We start from the raw sequence: 23,924 nt of genomic DNA on the forward strand, positions 1-23,924 counted from the left end.
CTAACCCCATATTTAGTTCTGGAAAGTTATACCTTCCTCTGCCAAGGCTCCTCTTATGTTCCATAAAGGTACCCCAGTATAGGCTCAGGTAGTCACCTAACCTTTCACCAATATTCTCCCCTACCATTACACTACAAAACAATTCTTAGTACTGACCTTTTACCTAGATATGGTAATGCCTAAAGATGACATTTTTTTTTCCCGAAAAGCTTAAGCCTCATTCATTATGCTTGAGGATTCTTGGAATCACTGAAGGACAGCAGGCCCACCATCTCCTGCATAATAACTAAGTATAAGGGTCATTCCTTCTGTCATCCCAGTCCGACATGACACAGCAAGGTATATCCCCAGGGGTTACCACTTTGGGTATATTTACACCATATCTTGCCGAGATAGGCAGAGGAGAAAAGGACTTCCATGCTGACCCACTAACACGAGACGCCGAGGTTCCTGCACGCAGACACTCCAGCTCGCAGTAGTCTGACATCCCTTGCAGGGTGTCCATCTCGAGACCAAGATGGGGTCCCACAGTCTCTCACTTCAGGTAATGGGGTTGACTTTATCCTAGAGAGATTCTTGGCTTTTACACCTACATACCTTTTAGGTACACTTAGGTACATCTAATTCGTGTCGCATCATAGGAGTACACATTTACTACTGTCATGTATTTTATATACTTGCCTGTATTCATTGTTTTAGCATGATAGTAGAAATCTATTATTGCTTATAATCATCTATATCTGTTACTGTCTAATGTTTGTTTCAGCACACCTATTTAACATTAGAATAATGCTGGTTCAGTAAATGTTTATTGAAAAACGTCCCCATTGTTTATTCTGTGTATCTCTCTGAGACGAAGTGAGCACAAGTGACTGAGCGAAAAGTATCGCACTGTTTTCACGATCCCTGAGGGATCAGGGTTGTCATGTTCGATAGTTGCCAAGAACTATTCTCTACTTGGTAAGAGGGGGTTCTAGTGGCACTGTGAGCTAGCTGGTATACAGGCTAATATACCCGGTAGGTAGGGTGTCTAGAATCAATCCGACACCAATCCTATAGTGTATGTTGTCTAAACACGCAGATCCTATATAGGTCCATAGGAGCTACATGACACTCCAAAAAGTTTGAGGTGACAAAAGACTAATGTAAGGTTCCTTTGCCTGTATGTGGCAGACCTTTGAAATGGAATTGGGGCTGGGAACAGCTCGGCCCTCTGCCATTCTGGCAGTATGGTCCATCCTGCCAGCACTTAGTTCTCCTTGTCTCACTGTCTGCCCAACAGCTAAGCTATTCACAGTCTGTGACTTAGGGCTCTGACAATAGGGCCCATATTTCTAGGACAAGGAGATGGCAGCTTTCTAAAAGTGGCATTTTTTTCAGAAGTGTGACTTAAAATCTGACTTTACCATAAAGATGATTTTAAGTTGCAGTTCATTTAAGTCCAAGCATGACATTACTACCTGTTCCTAATCACATGTTAGTACTTATTACATGTAATACGATAACCCAATGCTATCCTGTGGGAGAAGCAGGCATTAAAGTAGAGAAAAACAAATGTAGGATTTTTTTTCACTACTAGGACACGTAAAACTTAAAAATACATGTCCTACTTTTTAAATATAACACAAGGCCCACTTGAGGGTATCAAAAGCTGTCTGATAGGCCTCTGTCCCGATCACCTTCTTGGGCTGCTTCTTGGAAGTCAGCTCGGTCAAGGGGATGGCAATGGTGCAATATCCATTGACAAACTCCCTATAATACCCAGTGAGGACCAGAAGGGCCCTCACTTAAGCCTGAGTTTTAAGGGATACCCAGGCCAAGATAGAATTGGAGGGGCTGAAACTTGCACCCACCCCATAGGTGTCCCAGATACACTACAGATCACTGCCCTACCAGGCTCCTGCTGTCAAAGTCAGGGCCAACTTTGCAGAGCCTGAAGCAATTCCTGGATGATTCAGAATGGAACTAGAGACAGCTATGTCCAGTTACGGGGCACAGCGCCATTGTCCCAGCCAGGACAACCCTATTAGGCAGTTTCTGAAAGGCGGCAGGGGCATTCTTTAACACATAAGACATCATTAGGAGTGGTCCTCTGGAGTGGAGAATTCAGACCTCTCCTTAGCCCCCTCGGTTAGGGCAATTTGCCAGTACCCTGATGTTAAATTAAATGTATTTAGGAACTTGGCAGCTCCCACACTATCTATGAGCTTATCAGCTCAGAGAATAGGGTGACCATCAGCCTTTGTAACTGAGTTGATCCCTCTCTAGTCCAACCAGAACCTGATTTCAGGGGTGGGGCTCAGTGGGGCAGCTTTAGCTACCATCACCACTGGACTGGAACAAGGACGATTGGAGTAATATATTGCCTCTTACTGAAGAACCTTGGATACTTCCTCCTTGATGCTAGACCTCACCCTATCAAAAAAGTACATTTTGTTCTTCGCTGGCAAACATTCACCTGTATCACTATCATGCTTATGCAAATGTGTGAGCCCAGGGGTTATTAGGAACAAAGCAACAACCTGCCCCAGCAACTTTCAGAAGTTCCATTGCTGCTTGAGGGTCAGAGTAGGGGAGAGGTTGGCACCTTCCACTGACCCAAGTAGCTCCTTGGAAGATAGGAGGCCAGGTAGAGGTTCACTCTCCTCCTCTACCCCATCTGTCATTAGGAGCTGTGCAACTGCAGATCTCTCATAATGAGAGTTGAGGCGGTTAAAATGGAGGACCATTAGGGGGATGCTGGGGTCTTGAGGTCTACCAAATAGGTGACCACCCCTTTTCTCTCCTTCACCTCATAAGGTCCAGAACAGCAGACTTAGAGGGCCCTGTGTGCCACTGGCTCCATAAGCTACATGTTTTTGGCCAGGATGAAACTTGATCAGAGTGGCCATCTGGTCTTGCCACGGGTTAATTTCCTTCTGGTTGCTCACAGTTCTCAAAAGCCATCTTCTAGAAGTGCTGGATCTGATTTCTGAGAGCCTACAAGTAGTCAGCTACATCTTGGAGGGGAGTATCTTGGGAGCTTGCTCACACTCCTTTTTCACAAGACTGAGAGGTCCGCTAACAGGGTGACCAAACAGGAGCTCAAAGGGACTGAAATCAACTCCTATCTGTTGCACCTCCTTGTAAGCATAAAGAGGACAGTCAACTTCCGTCTCATGGGCTCTGGCAGCCCATAATCATGCCTTTAAGGGGCTTGTTAACACTTTTAACAAATCTATTGATTTTAGGGTGATAGTGTGTGGGGTAGAGTGTGACGAACTCATCACCAATTAATTTCATATAGTCAGACATTGACGGTTGCGCCCTTCTCAGACACTTCTTCTTTGGGGAACCCCACTTGGGTAAAAATCCTCATCAGGGCCTTGGCCAATGCAGGTGCAGTCATAGTCCTCAGAGTTATGACCACCAGTTATTTAGTGGCATGGTCCACAAAGACCAGGATCAACCTGTTGCCTAAGGCAGTCTTGGTGTCTGGGTCCTAGCAATATTGGTACCCACCCTTTCAAAGGGGCCACCAATGACAGTACCCAGGGGCACCTTTACCTTATTTCCTGACCTCCCATTTTCCAGGCAGGTAGGAAATGACCTGCTTAATACATCTGAGCTCAACTTCATTAGGTGCTAATAGAGGTGGGTAACAAGCCTAGCACCGATCTTGTCCTGCCGCAGATGTCCTACTAGCGGTATATAATGAGCCAAACCCCGTAGGATGGCCCTCTTGCACTGGGGAACAACCAACACAGGAGTTGCCCCAGGCTCATAGGAGCCCATTCGCCCAATATATCAGATGATATCAAAAGGTGTCACCAGCTACCACGGCCCTAGCTTGTCACCCAGACCTTCAAGAGAGGGACACTCCTTTTGAGCTCTAAATAACTCTTCTCTGGATGGCCCACCTTCTGCTTCCCAACAGCAGTAATGTCCTCCCTTACTGGGGTGTTTCCTTCAGGCTCATCCTCCTCCCAAACCATTGGAGTTCCAAGGGCTGATTTCCAATGCACCTTGCCCTGCCTTTTCTTGGCAGCTACCTAGGCGATTGTTCCAGGCTCAAAACCTCCTTGACTCTCCTCCTGGGCTGCCATGGACCTTGTGATCAGGCACGCCCACTCAGGCAGTCCTAAAATCTCCAGGTGGGACCTTAGCTCCACTTACTTCCATACAGTGTGCTCCAAAGTATTTCCTAGCAGACAATCTACAGTCCTCACAGGACTCACTGCTCCCTTCAGAGAAGGTTAGGATCTCCCCCCACAATCAAATGGAACCAGAGATGCAGGGTTGTGGCACTCACAACTGTCTGCTACCACAACCTGGTGTAATCTTGTAGGAATTACCTGTTCTCAAAACACCAGATGACACCTGGCACTAGTTATACTGGCTCCTGTGTCCATCAGAGCCCCCATCCTCCTGTGTCAATCAGAGCCCCCATCTTCTGCCCATTGATAGTGACCCACGGCCTGTACTTGGAAGTATTGCAAGGCATGTGGACTTTAGGCACAATCTCCTTGTTACCCAGGGACATAACAGAAACCTCTGCTCTTTTTCCCATGCATACTGGAACAACCTCCTCTGCAGGGCGACACTATCCAACCCAGGTGTCTGCCGATCAGTGAGGGATTATGCTTTTTTGGGACATTTGGCATCTCCTTTCATGTGCCCATACCTATAGCACTCAAAGCACTGGGGGAAGAAATTCCCTAACTTCTTGTCAGTAAACCTACTTTTCAGTTTTTCGCTACCAGGACAATTGAAACTTAAAAACACATATCCTGCATTTTAAATACAATGCACCATGCCATATTTCTGTTTAGGGCCTACCTTAGGGGGATGTATGCATTTAAAAGGAAGATTTGGGCCTGGCAAAAGGTTTATTTTGACTGGTCGAATTGGCAGTTTAACGCTGCAGGCAGGCTGCAATGCAGACCTCAGACATGTTTTAAAGCACTGCTTTTGTGGGTGGCAGAATGAGTGCTTCAGGTCCACTGGTTCTTAAAGCAAAGGGGTTTGGCCCTAAACCGGTCAGGAAGGACCTATTAAACTTTATGAACACACAAAATCCTGACTGTTCATTTAGTGCTGCTGTTTAATGATTAACCAGACTGAGACCATTGTCTAATTTGATTGGTCTTTAGTAATATTAGTTATTTTTTCTTTATGCCATTTGTTAGCTCATTCAGACATTATTGAACCATGTCTTTCAAAAAAGACACACCACATAAAAAATAAACTTATATATGTACTGTGTTCAACATAGAATTAAACATACATTATGTGCAATAAAATATACGAACCAAATTAACTCATAAACCAGTCACATTTATTTAAACTCAACAGCCAATTGAGTAACAATTTATAAACGATTCATCACAAAAACTGCTGTAGTTTTTGTGATGAATTTTTTATACATTGTTGCTGTTGAGTTTAAAAATAATTGACTGGTTTATGAGTTAATTTGGTTTGTGTTGAACACAGTAAGTATATATGTTTATTTTTTATGTGGTGTGTTTTTTTGAAAGATGTTTCAATAATGTCTGAATGAGCTAAAAAATGGCATAAAGAAAAATAATTCATATTACTAAAGACCAATCGAATTAGACAATGGTCTCAGTCTGCTTAGTCATTAAACAGCAGTACTAAAGGAACGGTCAGGATTTCATAAGGTCCACTAGTAGCATTTAATTAGAGGCCATGGGTACCCATACAACCAGTTACTAGGTAATGGATTTAGGCTGGGTCCCAGCTGGAATGGCATGGTGAGCAAAAAAATGATAGATTTCAGCCCAGTTAGGCCCAGATGTATTGTAGTGAAGATCGTTATCTACATATGTACAATACTAAGTTAGCACAACCGCGTTTGATGTTAGAAAGCCATCTTTCCGCTTTTGCTGCTTTTGCACACGACACTGTAGTCACATGTTATTAAATTGAGAAATGCTTGCTCGACTTTGCTTCACATGAGAACTGTCTGTTGTTCACATCCCAAACAGTGAGCTGCGACCTTGGTCTGTACACAGTGTAGAGAAACAGTCTGGGTCGCTAGACGGTGCATGTTGTTGAGTTCAGGTTGATCGGCCCACTAGTTTAGCCATAACACGCACGCAGCTGCAAATACCTGAAAGTCGAGTGCTTTTAATATTGCAGTGTTACATGTTTTCATTACATTCGGAAGAAGAGCGTTCCTAGGAGCAGAGCATAGCTGATCCTGTGATGTGAACTCACTGAGCTGATCTTTACGGTATGGGGTTCTCCATTCAAGCCTAGAGACCTTTTATTAGTCTAATAATACTATTAGTGTGTTAGAGAAAGGAAGGTGGCTTAGATCCACTGTCATTTTAGTATGATTACTCCTATCATTTTCTATGGTATTGTAACTATGCTGATGGGTTTGATTTTAATCGTTTGTCTGCTTATGTTCGCCAAACTGCTGCATCTTAGGACACAAGGTTTATAAAATAAACTCTTTAAACTTTTACCGTGTCTCTGTTTATTCTGTTGTGGACTGGTATGAGAATAATTACGAAAAGGTATTTCTGATTCCCACCATTCCTGAGAAATATACTAAGTCGCTTGTTCTGGGTTGTCTATACATTGGGACAGCCGAGCTAAACCTCGGATAACGAATGGGACACTGATGCTGGCCGGATAAGGGGTTCTGGGTTCTGAGGTGAGTTTTTGGTACACCACAATTCACTGAGGGCCTGGGTTCCTGCGCATAGTTCTGCGCATAAGCAGAATCCCTGCAACATGGCGCACCTAACGTTTGATCTATTGATTTGAGACGCCTTAGTAGTGCTTGTATTAGTCCACAACTCCCTCACTCTGGTTTCCGGATAACGGGAGTGACGGTTTAACCTACCTGTGTTTCGACTAAATAGGTTCCTTCAAGCTTGATCAGTAAAAAGGTTATTTAATCTGAACCCTTGTGCTACTAATAGACGACAGTGTAGATTTACTGTTTGAGTCCTGATGGTGGTCGATATTCCGGCTCATAGCCGTGCACCCCTGAAACGTCATTTGGCACAGTATGGGGTGCCGGACGATGGTGTGGCTGTGATTTTTGTGGTAAGTGCCGATGCGTTGTTTCCGTTTGAGTTGTTCTACTCTTGGGTTACTTTGTCGGCGGTGAGTGAAGACGATGATACGTTCCACTCCTATACTGCCACGCAGCTACCGGCCAACTATACGCCATAAAGGACACAGGAAATTCCAATTTCTGCCTGGCAGCATAGCATTTGGTTTAATGGCGCCCTTCCCCATGCGGTTATACCGGCGAGAATGGGCCCTTTGTCGATTGCAGGGGCCACATGGCCGGTACCGGCCGGATATACGCCTCATCCCCGCTATCTTCAAGTGACGGTGGCTAAGTTGCGTGTACTTCACACAGCCCTTATTACAGTATATAGGGCTTTAGTGCAGTACGTGTCACGCAACGTGCAGGTGGGGGCACCTGCTGTTGCGGGACAACCGACGGACCACCATGCGGTGGTTATTAGTCCTGTTATGGTTAATTCGGTTGTGGGCAAGCGCCCCCAGAATAGGGATGATTTCCCTTATTGGCTTGCTGAGAAATTTGACCAATTGGAAGCGGTTTATCTGCATACCACTCCGGTGGAAAAACACAGGATCCTTACATTACTTTGCCGAAAGACTTGGTCCCAGATTGTGAGAACTGGGGCAAGGTCTTTGCTGCGACATTCTCGAAGTGCTTTGGCACTCCGTCTCTCTCGGTACTGCCCTCCGTTATTAAACGTGTTCAGGAGAATCACGGTGCGGAGGCTGCCGTAGAATTGGGAAGGCGGCTTGTCGGAGTGTTCGATGTGGTTGCTACCATGATACTAGGCAACCTCAAAGGAGATGCTATGCAATTCCAAGTGCTTAATAAATTAGACGCAGTGAACGAAGACGACAAGCCGAGGGAATTCGCGAAAATTATCGCGAATGCCTAAAAACAAGTTGGTCGTAGCGCTTTAGGTGTTAAACCAACTGTGAAGAATCCTGATTTAATACATCAAACAAAGACAAACTCGTCTGGTATGGACGAACGCCCTAATTTTCCAAAACAAAGTTGGCGGGCGAAAAAACAGGAGAAGCAGCAACAGAAACAGGGGTCTCGTCCTGCCTCTCCAGTACATTCAGGTAGAGAAAGCACTTATGATCTGCGCGATCGTGCTACTATTAAGTCACCTGATCGATTTCAGGTTTCTGAACAACGTTCTCCTCATTCTTCACAGGAAACATCGGCTTCACAGTCCAGTGGCGGAGGCGGTGGCAAAAGTCGGGGTGCCCCACAAGCACGTGAGCAATCCCGACAGACTGACGGCAAAGGCAAGCAGGAGGAATCTGCACGTCAAAGACCCCCGTTTCAGAAGAAGAAAGTTGCTGCACTGACAGCGAGGTATGCCTCAGATGGTACGGACGTAGCTTCAGAACCTGACATGGGCGCTAACGCTGCTAGACAGCGCGGCGGAAGTTACAGTAGTGCGACAAGCACTGCGTCCATATCTGGTGGCGACAGCAACTGATATATTCGTGAATATTGAAACTGCTGACACTCGGGTGTCTCCCCCTGATAGACTGTTTTATATAGTCATTCAAATTGAAGGTGACATACAACGTACAATTCAAGGGTTTTTTTGGGATAATCTGACCACTACCTATTATATTCTGTTGGCGGAGGCAGATGGGCCCCCGGCTTTCGTTTTAGATGCTCCTAGAGGGGAGGAGGTAATCCTCCCATCCTTTGCGCACACAGTGCCTAAGGTCCTAGCTAAAAAGTACACCGAGGAATGGGCTCAGGTGCAAGCGCCTGCGTTATATCGAAATCAGGTTGGCTGGGATAAAATGTCTCCCGGCCATAAGATTCCGTTGCGGACAACGCCCCAACCTCAACCCCAATACCCCATGCGTCGCGAAGCTAGACCTCACGTCCCGTCGATCCTTGAACAATTGGAATATCAAGGAGTAATCGAAACATGTGTGTCACCTATGAATAATCCCTTGTTCACTGTGACAAAGCCTGACGGGTCGTACCGCCTGGTTTTGGATTACAGGCACTTAAACTCTCATTGCCGGACCTGTGCAGTACAGAACACCCACAGTTCGGCTCTCGTTGATAGTCTCGTGAGAAAAAGGTTTAAAACCACACTTGACATTTCCAATGGCTTTTACAGCCATAACCTGTCCTCTCTTAGTAGTGAGTGGACGGCATTCACCTCGGGCGGCAAACAAAAACAATTCAAAAGATTACCAATGGGCTATAAGAACAGCCCGGGAGTCTTTGCCGCTTGCGTGGTCTCCCTCTTGGAGGGTGTAGACCCTGATGCGTACTCGTAGGTGGATGAAATTTATCTCACAGATGACGAGTTGGACCCGCATATCCGACGCGTTGATCGCATTATTGTTCTGTTTGCAGACTTCGGATACAAATTCAACTTTGCGAAGTCACACATTGAGGAATATACAGTGTTGTTCTTGGGGTACGAACTCAACAATGAAGGTCGAGGATCGGCTCCACACTTTCTAGAGAAGTGCGCATACCTCCGTGCTCCTACTTCACTGAAGAAATTACAATCTTTGCTGGGTTTTTTGAATTTCGGTCGAACTTACATCCCGGATTATGTCCAGCGTATCAAGCCGCTTTATGCCTTGGTACAGCCCACTTTTTCCAAATCTTGTTGGCTGCCACAGCATTCAGCTATATTGCAGTTATTGCAAGCTGATCTTCTTGCTTCTAAATACTTACTGACGCGTGATAACCATACTAACCTGGTCATAAGAATCGTGCCCGGCGCAGTTGGTTTCACATACTTAACGTTCAATGAGGGCGATACAGTCCCCATTGCTTACAAATCTCACTTGTACACTTCGGCTGAACTGCGTTTTTCCGCTGTCGAGAAAGTTCTGACGGCGGTGCAGCTGGCGATTCTGAAAGAACGAGCGCTGTCGCAAGGAAAACGCATGTTGGTGGTAACACCCTATCCTGCCCTTGAGGCGGTGACAAAGGCAAGTGTACCGAATTCTAAAGCTTTGCATCCAAGGTGGATACAATGGGCGACTTCCTTGACCTCGCCGGACGTCACTTTTATCTTTGACGCGGCACTTCAGGCTCAGGAGTTTTTGCAGTATGAATTCGTTCATCCGGCTCCTCTGTCCTTGCGCCTGCTCGAGGATTAACATTGTGTCATACACACTGACGGTTCTGCGCAACCCGCAACTGGATCAAAGCACGCCTATTCAGCGGTACTTTCGAAAATGGTGAATTCCAGTCCGATGTCGTGCATACGCAGTCATTGGGTGATTGTACCGCACAGTTGGCGGAGCTTCGTGCTCTGGTGCTTGCACTGGAGTTTGCTGATCCCCGAGTCACTACCCTTATAGTGAGTGACTCCTTTTATTGTGTTCAATCTTACAACGACAATCTACATTTTTGGTCTCAGAATGACGACCATGATTCCAAAGGTAGCACGATTAAGCATAAACTGCTTTGGGTTCGAGTGGCAGATCTTAAAGAACTCCTTCCTCTCGTGAATGTAATTCACACTCTTGGTCACCAACGAGTTGGTGTCCATGCTGTCGGCAACAGCCTAGCTGACGAGGCAGCAAAAACAGCAGTGGCAAAATATTTAGTAGCAGCAGTTACAAGATCCAAAAGTAAGATCGATGATGACATCTTGGCAGCTATTGCTGCTACAGAGCAGGGAACGAAGCCACCAAGAGGTTTCCCTGCTCGTTACCATTATCGCTTAAGTCCTGATAAAGTCCCATTAGTGAGGATTAATGACGTTGGTGACAGGTTGATTCCCAACGCGGACTGCAGACCTTCTTTGATATTAGTGGCTCACGAGGGCATGGCGTCCTCGCATGACGGCGTTGCAGCTACTGTATCTCTGCTACAACAACGTTACTGGTGGTGCGGTTTGTATAAACAGGCCAGAGCATATGTTCTTAATTGTGACATTTGCCAGCAGATTAAACCTTCAACTGCGGCGCGCCCACCACAAACTCAGTTGTACATATCTAATAAACCAATGGGTTGTGTTTATTTAGATCATTGCGGTCCTTTTACCTCTGGTACTGCGTACAAATACATCTTGGTTGCAGTTGATTCGTGCACACGTTTTCTGTGGGTGTGGCCACAAAGGAGTGCTGATTCTCGCACTGTCATAAAAGATTTGCGTGTCTTTGTTGGGAGTTTTGCATGTGGTACCTTTCATTCTGATCAGGGCCCGGTGTTCGCCTCTAAGGCGTACAAAGAGGCCATGAGAAATTTGGGGGTCCAAGTCAAATTTTCGTCTCCATACCGGCCTGAGGGTAATAGTGTAGTGGAGCGAATGAACCATGACTTAAAGCAATCTTTGACAGCCAGAGTTTTGGGTACTGGCCGGAACTGGCTAGCCCACTTGTATGACGTGCAACATTCACTTAATAATCTCCCTAGAAGGTCTCTGGGTGGGTGGACCCCATACATGATGCTCTTTGGTGTCCGAATGTTTGTTCCAGACCTTGATGGTCTAGACATGGCGGCGTCAGCCGCACCCTTTGACGTAGATAAACACTGTGCTGTATTGCAGAATCTTCAAGAAGCCAGAGACAGTCTAGCGAAAGAACACGTACCCTCCTCATCTGATGCTGAACTGCAGATTCCGGTAGTCGGCTGGCTACCTCGAGTTGTTGATCTGGTCCGTGAGAAGGTGGAGAACAAGAAGGAGTTCGGCCCCTCTTATCGTGTACCGGTTCCAGTGCTTGGAGTGCAGGGTACTAGAACAGTCATTTTACCTCCACTTCCTGGTCGAAAGGATAACAGCTACATCTCGATTGACAATGTCAAACTACAGCGAGTGGCCGATTCTTCTTAGTATGACTCCAGCAGTTTCCTGCCCTTCGATGCTGAGAAATTCTGTTGTGGCCCGAGCTTCTAACACAGTGCCTGATGTTGCCATCGAGATGCATGCCGTTACTGGTCCCTTGTTGCCACCAACGCCTGGTGGTGTGCTTGAAGAAGTTGAGTATGCTTATCCTGCGGATGTTACCTTGCCTGTTTTACAATCCACCACAGTTGCCCTCTCACAAGACTCTTTTGATTCTCGTTCAATGACTTCCATTGCCCCGTCCAAAGTTTCAATTTTTGTGGCTTGGTTCAAAAGACATTTTTTAATACCCCCTTGGACTTACATTTGGCTGGTGCTCATATGTGTTTTTTTGTTTATGTCCATTGGCTTTGTGGTAGTGTTTTTTAGACTTATCAATGGACACTACCTGAATGAAAGCTCAACGATTTGACTGATTAATGGAACTTTGGCCCCCCACTCCTCATCACACATTATGAAGAGGGACCAGACTTTTGTGAACATTACTGCCTGGCCTGTACGTGATGGGATCGCTTGGGATGCCGTAAAGTTTCAAATTCATGGCCCCACTGAAGTAATTAATGTACCAAATGTATTTCGTGTTTCTATGGGTGATGTCGTTGAGCAGAACATTCACTCAGATGACTGGGATGTGAAGGCCATTGAAGCACTGTTTTCTGATTTGAAATATTATGCTGCATTTGATGCTGAGGATTTGTATTTAGATACTGCTAATTATGATGAGCAATTTTGTTATCAACATTATGGTACGCATTTCCTACACAAAGCAAATACGTTTAGAATTTTTGTAAATTATACACAATGGGAACACTGCCCCGCCCCTAGGATGGGCAGCTCTGCCACGTTAGTGGAAAAGTTCACCTATTTTTCTGATTCTAATGTGTCAAATCCGGCCTTTTTTTATTTTAAAGTTGCGCCTGAGTCTGCTTCTAAGGTTAGACTGACACATACCAAATTGTTGTATTCCAAGTCCTTTATGGACGAGTTGGCAATTGGCGGGTATGATCTGTGGAAGGCTACAGTCGATCTTAAATTGGTTTGGGGCTCCAAACGATGGCAAGTACAGGGAACAGAAGCTTTGCATCGTGCCTGTCTTATCCCGAATCACATGTTGTTTTTAAATTTGTCCATTTTTCAGACAACCTGTTTTGGATTGGCTACTTCTAAACGATTACATTCTCCCTCCGTTCCGGGTCTGGGTGCTTATCCCAATTGGGGTAATCATACGGATCTATCCCTTGCTATGTTGCAGACACAGGTTTCCAACACGTCCTTCAATATTTCTGAATTGAATCCGGAAGGGTGGTTGGTGTGGCAAACGAGTTCGGACTCCTGTCAACATCGGTTTCTGGATTTAAAGCAGGGGTATACACAGGTTTGTGTAGACCCCCGTTTTGAATCTTCTCACACTGTAACTACCTACTCAGTAGGGAAGTTATGCCAGTCTTGGCTGCAACATTCTACTTTAGCGTCTGTTAAACTTCATTTAGCACGTTTAAATGACAAAATAGATTTGAATGATTTTGTTAAGTGTCCTGCTGTTGGCACGCCCAAACGATGGGTGTATGCTGTTTATAACGAAGTTTGGAAGTTATCACAAATTAAGGCTGCATCCAGATTACGTGCTATTGATCAAGCCAATATGGAAAAGGTGTTGGCTGTAATAGATAATAGTATTAATACCCTATCTTCTAGAATTTATACCTTAGATAATATTGTATCATCTGTGGTTGACATTGTGCAGGATGATTTGTCTGTATTGTATCATGGTCAAAATCAGTTGCGTTCTGTTATGCAGTTTGCTTGGACGTTGCAACCTTTGAAGGCAGGGAAAGTCCCTTGGGATTACATGAATACTTCATCTTTATTCCTTCCTTTTAATTTACCTGCAAAACAGCAATTCATGTCCATGAAAGATGCCACATATTCATTACTACACATTGAAAAGTTAGAGCCTTTGCCTTTCTCTGTTGCTGAATTGAATTCTGCTGTGTGGCTTGTACATGGGTTGATCACGTTACCGTTCCCCCTGTTTAAGTTTAGTTCGTGCATGAAACATTATGCTCTAGGCAGATATGAACAACTCTGTACTGCCTTCCTGCATGAAGTTTGGTCACTCCCATTCACGTATAGATGTGTGAGAGACAGCAAAGAGGTTTACTTGAAAGGTGAGGAGTGCACTTCCACTCCGGATCATTCTGTTGTGTGTAGGCACATTCAATTGCATGGTGCATGTAATGTGCACGCACCTAATTTAGCTTGCGTCCTGAAAGGGATTCCTGTGCCAGTTATAACTCCGTCTTTTACGCTGCTTGCTAACGGTAGTTATCTGCTATTAAATAATGAAGCTTGCTGTGGGATGTTAGTGGGAATTCCCTACATAGTGACCGTCTCACAGCGAGTAGTTTGCTGTAATGACGTCCTTTTCCCACCCCCGCATGGTCGGCTCGATGTATCCATCTGGTCTTCCATTCCAACCTTGAAAGCAGAGTTCAACATAATGAGCAGAATAAGGGCTCTATTGTCTCAAAAAGAAGTCGCGTTGACTTCATCCCGGGAAACATTTGTCCTTCACGTAGCAAACACCCGCACTGAGGTGCAAGCGCTTTTGAATACTGATCTCCCACTTCATTTTGGGACCCTGATTCAGACTATATTTAATGCCTCGTCAACAAGTGGCATAGCTCATTTTAAAAAAATTGTGGGCTCTGGCCTCGTTACCTCTTTTCAAACTATTTTTGGTGTGATCCCGGCCTTTTTTTCATTCTATTTTTTCCAGCGTCTTCGGAGGTCTCCCTTTACTTCTCGCCCTCATAGCTGGAATACTGTTGTTGATCTGCGCCCTGCGCAATGGATGCACAACTTGCGTCACACAGCAACATGTCCCGGCTGCTCCATCTTCGTAACCGGATGCTTGAATACTATGGCACTTTACCGCTGGCAACTCTAAGCATAGCCTATGGATTGTCCTTCCGGTTTCCCTACTTTACTTGTGTGCAGCACGTCTTTCATTGCCTAGATTGTCCGTTCCAATGGGCTCTGGATTTGTGTCTGTCGAACTCGGTGTCTCCTGCTCCGGATTATGATCGGCTGATGATCCCCTTAGTGGCTCATGAGTTGGACGGTTCTGGCGTCGGGATTATGGCCTGTGGAGCAGCACATGGAGTCCTAGGGAATTGGGACATCGGAACGGCTGCGATTGACTTCTTAGCAAGAAGTTATCTTGAAGAACACGCCAGTTGTCCTCGTCTGGTGCTGGAGGCTCCGGTGGTTGAGGAGCATGTATGTTCCTTCCCGGTGCTGAACTGGATGGCAGATAATTTTGCGGAACGTTCCAATGATTTCCTCTTGGAAGCTGTTGCAACTTATTGTGCTTATTCATTAATGGATTGACTTTTGGACTTTCATTTCGTCCTACGTCCTTCAGTGATTTTTTTTATCATTGACATGGTTTTTTTTCACTCCTTTCGAAATTTTTTCTTTATTTTTTTCTTCGAACTTTTTCACTTACCTTATATGGACTTATAGTTCATGCCCTTGGTTCCGTTCTATCAAACTTGAACTCTGCGTTCTTGCAAGTGCGCCCCTAATGGTTAGTGGTCCGATCAAGGGGGGGTGTAGTGAAGAGCGTTATCTACATATGTACAATACTAAGTTAGCACAACCGCGTTAGATGTTAGAAAGCCATCTTGCCGCTTTTGCTGCTTTTGCACACGACACTGTAGTCACATGTTATTAAATTGAGAAATGCTTGCTCGACTTTGCTTCACATGAGAACTGTCTGTTGTTCACATCCCAAACAGTGAGCTGCGACCTTGGTCTGTACACAGTGTAGAGAAACAGTCTGGGTCGCTAGATGGTGCATGTTTTTGAGTTCAGGTTGATCGGCCCACTAGTTTAGCCATAACACGCACGCAGCTGCAAATACCTGAAGGTCGAGTGCTTTTAATATTGCAGTGTTACATGTTTTCATTACATTCGAAAGAAGAGCGTTCCTAGGAGCAGAGCATAGCTGATCCTGTTATGCGAACTCACTGAGCTGATCTTTACGGTATGGGGTTCCCTATTCAAGCCTAGAGACCTTTTATTAGTCTAATAATACTATTAGTGTGTTAGAGAAAGGAAGGTGGCTTAGATCCACTGTCATTTTAGTATGATTACTCCTTTCATTTTCTATGGTATTGTAACTATGCTGATGGTTTTGATTTTAATCGTTTGTCTGCTTATGTTAGCCAAACTGCTGCATCTTAGGACACGAGGTTTATAAAATAAACTCTTTAAACTTTTACCGTGTCTCTGTTTATTCTGTTGTGGACTGGTATGAGAATAATTACGAAAAGGTATTTCTGATTCCCACCATTCCTGAGAAATATACTAAGTCGCTTGTTCTGGGTTGTCTATACATTGGGACCGCCGAGCTAAACCTCGGATAACGAATGGTACACTGATGCTGGCCGGATAAGGGGTTCTGGGTTCTGAGGTTAGTTTTTGGTACACCACAATTCACTGAGGGCCTGGGTTCCTGTGCATAGTTCTGTGCATAAGCAGAATCCCTGCAACAGTATATCCTGTGCTCAAGATTGATTTGCATCCAAACTTAGTTGCCATGGTGAGCAAAAGAACAAAGGATTTAACCCAGATCTCTTGACTGGGGGTGAATGTTTGATTGGTTCAGCTTTCCGTCCATCATTTGCTTGCAGTATATTTTGGTATCACACAACAAAATTTAAAGATATGCTGCAATAGTAAACCCAATACATCTGATTCACAGTTGTTTTTTTCGTTTGAATGATGTTCAGTGGACCAGTTGTTTGTGGTTCAGCTGATATCCTGGTGCTATGAATTAGACATTTCTTGTTCTAAAGAAACAAAGAGGCTTTATTTTACACATTGGACTTGGCGTCAATACACTGTCCCGGAAAGAGAGACAAGTGAGGATGCTTTATGAGTAAGTGCCATTGCACCACAAAAGGACTCAAGCTAGAATACTGCTGCCAATAATGTGTCTGTACTAAGTATTACGTAGGTTAGCTTGAGGTCAATTAAAGTTTTTATGGCTACTAAGAATAATCAGACCTTGTGGAATGATAAGAAGGGAACAATTTCTTGAAAGTATCTGTGATCGCCTGCAATGAGGAGCTGGTTTCTTGCAGGTCCTGATGATCAACAATGTCCAAGGTTGATTCCTGTTAAAGGAGCATCAGAATGAGGTGGAGTTTTGCCAGTGATAAGGAGGTCGCTGTAGTTCAAAGCTCTGAGGCCCACGGCTCCCAGGGTGATGCTGAGCAGTCCTGGTTTGTGTCAATGTCCCCATTAGGTGGCACTTATAGGAGCAACAGAAGAGTATTTGGCAACATGTTTCTGAGGTTCGTGCACCCCCTACAAATCTTCCATTGCTTTATTGAAAGTCACCACTTCTCACTAAAACTCTTGAATGGATATGTAAAGACTGGATGAGTTTCGGGATTTGGACTCTCTTTTCCGAACGGACAATTGCGCTTGGGGATGCTTTTCTTACTTGTCATTTCACTGAGCTCTTACATTTAATATTCTTAGCATGCTTCTGTTTTTGATTTAATGGATCTTAGTTGGTTGATTGATAGGGTCTAGGTCCTACGTTGGAAAGACACACTCCACTGGAGCACTGAAGCAGAATCATGGACTGGGGCTGCCATTCAGATCGTTGAAAGGGGAGCTAGACACAAATACCTGCTACTATAGGGATCACTGCAAAACATGAAGCCTTGCTGACCTCCAGAATTATGTACAGAAAAGAAACTGCACTGTGAGTAACACTTTTTTAGGAGGACTGCTGATCTATTTCACTTCCAGTGGCTATATTTTAGCAAGTGCTCTTCCACTCTTGATCTATATAGTTTTTTTCACCTGTCTGTCAGACATGAATACATACTCGAACATAAGAATTGAGGGCTTTGGGTGCTCTTTACCTATTTGGTCACTAAGTGACCTCTGCAGTTTGATGATGCTGGATTAGCCTTCTGCACTTCTAGAGCTACAACCCGTCATGGTGTATCTACTCCAGACTGTCAGGGCATGAATCACAAATGTAAACTTACACTTTTGGGAAAGTTTACTATTGTTTGCTATTCACAAAGGTATTTTACGAGTAGTATCTTTACAACTGCAGAGTCTCCACACCAAAAAGATAGGACTATGCTATTTTTTTAAGTGCAGAGACTTTGCACTCAAACAGATACTAATCGTAAAATACTTTTGTGAATAGCAAACAACCGTAAACGTACACAAGAGTGTAAGCTTACTTTTGTGAATCAGGCTCTAAGTGGGAAATAAATTGATAAATCTCTGTACATTGTTGCATCACCCCTTTGACCTAGTAGCTATTTGAATGTCTAGGAATGTTCAGTATGGGTCCTTTGTGCCCTTTTCAGTTACTACTCACTATTGGGATCTGCCCTCAACTATATTAGGTAGTCTAGAAAGATGTTCAGGCAACACATATAGATAAGAGGGGATGGCTCTGCTATGGTCAGGTGATGTTTTTCTCTATAGTAATACCACATACATACATTCATCCATACATAGATGCATACATAAGTACATACATGTTTGCACCATATTACATCATTATCGGAGCCCTTCATATCCTCGCCCAGGACCTACCGTGCCATCTGATACATAAAATGTTCTTTTCCCAAACAGATTGAGTAGAAAACATCAGAGATCAAGAACAGTCTCTCCCCATCTTCGTATGATATTGCTAAATTGTTCTATCTCCTCTTTGCTTGACTTCATTCCTGACTTCAGTCAACCACTCTTGTGCATCCTGTTGTCCCAAACCTTCCTTTCTTGATCGGGTCGAAGTGCCCATTGGTGGCCTCATATCTGCTTCCAAGCCTTCAAGAGAAATTGCTGTTTATGGTGCTCTCACAGGTGGGTTATAAACCCTTTCATGCTCCATGGGGCCTGTGATCACCCAGGAAATCATCAAGCACAGGATATCTGCTACTTGATTATATATGGACATGAAGGAAATAAAATTGGCTTCTGTGAAGAAGTGCCTCTGTTTGCCTGGTAACACCAATTTTTGGTGGACTGATGCTGCTGGTTTTTTAACTCTGCACACAGGAGCACCACTGAAATCTAGTTCCCAGAGTATGTGCTCTGACCCCTGACACATGGTAAAATTGGCTAAATCCATAGTGGCATATTTAACGCCCCAGTATGGCCACAGTATATGATGCAAGAAAATACACCAATGGCCTGGAAATGCCGCATGTTACCTGTGGACTGCAGCTTTTAAACCTGTGGGCCAAAAGAACCCTACTTTAAATATTAAATGTCACCCCTAAGTAGGTCTTGTAGCCCCCAAGGTAGAGGTAGAGTTTACACTTGTTCCTAAGTTGAGCCTGTCTGCTCTCGGTCATAGCAACTAGGGCTTGTGCCAGGTCTAAATGATTGAATCTTTGTTTTATCCTAACAAGTGTGCAGCTTTATTCTTTGTGGAGGACACCAATCCACTCCAATGAATAACCTTAAGGCAATAAATCATTACACTGTGATATTGAGTTGTTTTAAAATCATTTGGATAAAGCTTAAAAGGAATCATCAAAGTTAAGACAAAATTTCACGATTGGGACAAAGATGTATTCTACCTTAACAGACAAAATACTGAATTGAAGGATGGTCTCAGAGGGGACAATGTCTGCTTTTGTGGTATGCCTGAGTTTCAAAGTCTCATAACTTATTACCTTTTCTTGCTGCAGTCAATGCTCGTCACCTAAGCCACTTATAGGTATGCTCTTCATACATCAACACACCAGAAGGATTATCAAGGGTTATCCAAACAGGAAGGAATACAAGCCCACTCTTCTCTAAAAGACACAGTATCCCCATTTCTGCAATATTTTTGACACTCTCTCATAATCTGGAAATGGTCATAGTCACATTTGGCCTTCTAGAAATAGAAAACATTCATAAAAATGTATGACAAATCCAAAGAATTCAATGATCCCGAAACCCTGTAACACTTTGAGAGTTTGGATGAACAGACATGGAAGTATCAGTCTTACCACTCAAGCCCTTAAAGAAAATCAAACCCTAAAATGAAACTTCCACATAGTGGCACAACCTTTTAAAATTTTTATTTCATTTTTGATAAGCTAATAATACATAGTGTGCATATACCAGGCAAAATAACTCAACAGCCATACACAATTTCTGAATCCAGGAGGGGAGAATATACAAAGCAATCATAATGATATAAAGCCCTCATTAGGTTCAACGTGCATATCAATTCATTCCTAAAGAAAAAGAAAAAACAACATAAGAAAAGTAGTAGGCACGAAAGTCATGCTACAATATTTCCAGCATTATAACTTAAGCCCTGGTATCCGCCAAGTGATCAATTATAGGACCCCATATCTCCATACCCAATCTCTGTTTATGCAACCCCTTGAGAGCATACAGACTGTGCTCTAAGTTACAGATAGAGTATAACCTTCTTCTCCACATCTCAAATGTCGGTGGTTCTTTCTGCCGCCATAATGTCCTTATGCATAATCAAGCCACAGCTACGGCTATGAATACCAAATACCTATAGTGGCACAACAATTGCAAGAATTCTCTTTCAGAGGTATGCATTAGTGGCAGTCAAGATAGGGATAACCTTGATAAACAATGGAAATTCCTGCTAAAGCTGGATGATAAATCTCATTCTACATTGGGAAACAAGACTGCTGATTCTTTCCTTTCAAATGCAAAACGAACAATTGATGGACAGAATGCAGAATAATGTCATACATTTACCACGATACAGAGATCTGGGCTTAAATCCATCATTTTTTTGCTCCCCATGCCTTTCCAGTTTGAATCCAGCCATATGCAAATCAGTCTTGACCCTGTGCCCAATGGGAACAGTCCAACCCAAACTGCCAGGCCAGGTCCTTCCTGGACTGGAAGCAAGCATCCTAGGGCCGGTTTCGGGGTTTAACCACTCGTCAGCCAGGATAGCTTGACTTCAGTGGCATAGAGAGCACGGGACCCGCATCTTAGATTACTAACTGACACATTATTTTTCACTCTCCTGACTGAGGTCACATAGGGGCATTAGGAGTAAAGTTGTATATAAACATTCTTGACATTAAGCCCTTTCCTGGCAACAAGCCTCAAATAGTGTGATTTCTTTTTTGGTTTTTGCACCAGTTTGCGTCTGTTTTCCATCCCTCACATTTTTTTGTTTTCTTCCTTCTTCGACCCCTTGCAGTAAATTGGTGTGCTGGGTTTTCCTACCGTCCTCAGCAGGAGTGTGTGAAATTTGCATAATTTGCTTTTATGTAATTACCCAAAAATTCTGAATATTTACTGTAATTTAGACAGAATTACGTGAAATGTTAAACCAGGACCTGGAAATATATTTTAGAGCAACATTTATATTAACGCCCATTTTGGTTGTGAGGATGCATTTCACACTTATAGAATATCATAGAAAACACAAGAGCTGCAAAGAGCAGTTGCTTACATTTTTTTCACTTGTGTTTTTCCCATCCACTCACACAATTTTTTTAATGCAAATGACATTAAATTACAATATGACATAATAGTGTTATTTTGGGAATTTCGTGTAAGAAGCAAACTCAAAATGATGCCTGTAACATAAATTTCTCCAGGACCTTATATCCAGGTGTTCTCAAATTTCAACACCTCAAAGCCTGCTGCCAAAACCAGTAAACTTCTCAAAACTTGTATTTATATGAGTTCATTCTGACTAGTATTTCTTACTTACCTGTTGGCCTCTGTCCTCCCTACAGCCAGTTCTGTGGGTTTCCATTTCTCTGACACCGAGGTAGTTCTGTGCCACCCTTCACCAGAGGAACTGAGAGAGAGGAGGGAGGAGAGAAAATTCAAGCTGCAGAGGGCCAAATACAAATTGGAGGCTGAGGAGAAAAAGACTGAAAGGGCCCTAGAGGCGAAGAAGGCTGAGGCAGAAAGAGCCTTAGCAGAGAAGAAACTTTTACTGGTTCATGAACTGAGTATGAATGAGCTGGATATAAAGGCCAGGCATGAAGATTCCATCAGTGATGATGGCAGCATGCATCCAGTACCTGATAGAGAAAAAAGGGTTGGTATACCCAAAGATTTGGTGCCCAGTTATGTGGTGGGAGATGACATTGCTAAATGGTTTTCTGCTTTTGAGGTTGCACTGAAGGTTTACAGGGTTCCTGAGGAGCACTGGGGGTAGGGGTGGAATGTGGGAACACATGCCAACAATTGGTAGGGACACACCTCTCATGCTAGAGGTTGGGGACAAAACCAAGTATAGCCCTATCAAGGCAATTTAATTGCCAACTTTGGGCTGACCCCCTGAAAAGTGCAGCCTAACATTCAGGGACAGCAAGAAGCTCCCAAACCAATCCTGGGTAGATTTTGTGGATTACTTCTTGGCGGCTTGGTGTGGATAGCCAATCGGATCTATTTTGACCTACATTAGGGTCCTCAGCTTCAAAATGACTTAAGGGAGGTAAAGCTCCTGTGGTCAAAAAGGTCTAAGTGGGGAGAGGATATAGCCTTACGGCTAGAGCAGTTGACCTCAGACCTGGGGTACCGGGTTCGAGTCTTGGCAACGATGCTCATAATCCTGTGATTCTGGGCAAATCACATAATCTCCCCATGCCTAACAAAATTGAATGTGTCCTTCTGTAACAAAACTGGTGCTATGTAAAGTGCTCTGATACCTGATGTCTCAGGTCTAATTCGCGCTATATAAAACTAAAAAAAAAAGAAGTAATTTTTCAAATTATGGATTGAAAGATATCCAAGGAACCTTAATAGTCCAGATATCTGTAAACATTTTTTAAATGTAACCGTTTCATATCCAACCCAAATCCCTCTTTAAAGGTAGTTTTCCCAGAATCTGCAAAAGCAAAAAAGCACTACTTTCATATCCAATTTGGTGTAATTCTGGTCAGCCATTTTTATCTTTATCTAAGAGCAAAACAACTTAGTGTAATAAAATGTGAAAAGGCGCCTTTTGGACCCCTGTCTTATTCTTGACCCCTGGTTGACAGATCTGCACAAAACGAGACATGGAAAACCCAAAGTAGATTGCATTTTTTAATGAAGTTCATTGCAGATTTGTGGAAAGGTGTCAAAGGTATTAAGGAAACAAAAATGCCTTTCCTGTTGAAACAATAATTCAATCAGGGTCATTAGCGCCAGGGTAATATTCAAATGTGATAAATGTGTTACGACCTATTTGCTGTCTCCTGATTTTTCACTTTTTAGACTACCTGGTTTTTGGACCTCTGCCATAAATGAGTCTCACTAATTCAGTCACACCCACTTAAAGATATGTTGAAATAAATTGGGAGTCCTTACTGCCAATATCTGCCACTTAAGGTTGTTGTATCTTCCCTAAGCTGCAGTGCCTGGTCTTAAGAAGGAGCACAAGATCAAGAATTGTTCCTAAGAGATGCCGTCTTTGAACGGTTTCATTTTTTCTCTTTAAATGTACTTTATATGTTTCTCCTGTTTTAATGTTTTTTTTGGTTTCCATCGCTTCCTATTGTTCTTTTGTTTTTTTAAATTTTATTGAGAAAGGAGGATATGTTGTATCTTCCCTAAGCTGCAGTGCCTGGTCTTAATGTTCCATTCCAGGCCTCTGTGTGTAAAATGTTGGGTTGTTGCCTGGTTGCCTAGCTGTGTGGTTTGGAGAGCAGTTGAAGTTGGACGTGTAACCATCCTGCTCTCCTGTCTGCTGTGTAGCTGTTTCAGAATAAATCCTGTTTTAACCCTTGCATCGCCTACGGAGTCAATCACTACAATTTGTGGCGACGATCCTGAGCTACACAGTCACACTCTGGACTTTGCGTGCATCTCTTCTCATCGTTTCACTTGAATGATCTCTACGCCTCTCTGGCCGGTGGTAAGACTGTTAATATTTATTTTATACCACCGCATGATGCACAGCACGAAGCTCAGCACACCCCGGGGACGCTTCTCAAGGCTACTCAAGGTTACCCACTTTCACAATTCAGATGAATTTATGACTTACTTTGTCTTCTGTCTAACTTTCCTTTG

The sequence above is a fragment of the Triturus cristatus genome, chromosome 8 (genome assembly GCF_964204655.1).
Source record: "Triturus cristatus chromosome 8, aTriCri1.1, whole genome shotgun sequence".
Classification (NCBI taxonomy): Eukaryota; Metazoa; Chordata; class Amphibia; order Caudata; family Salamandridae; genus Triturus; species Triturus cristatus.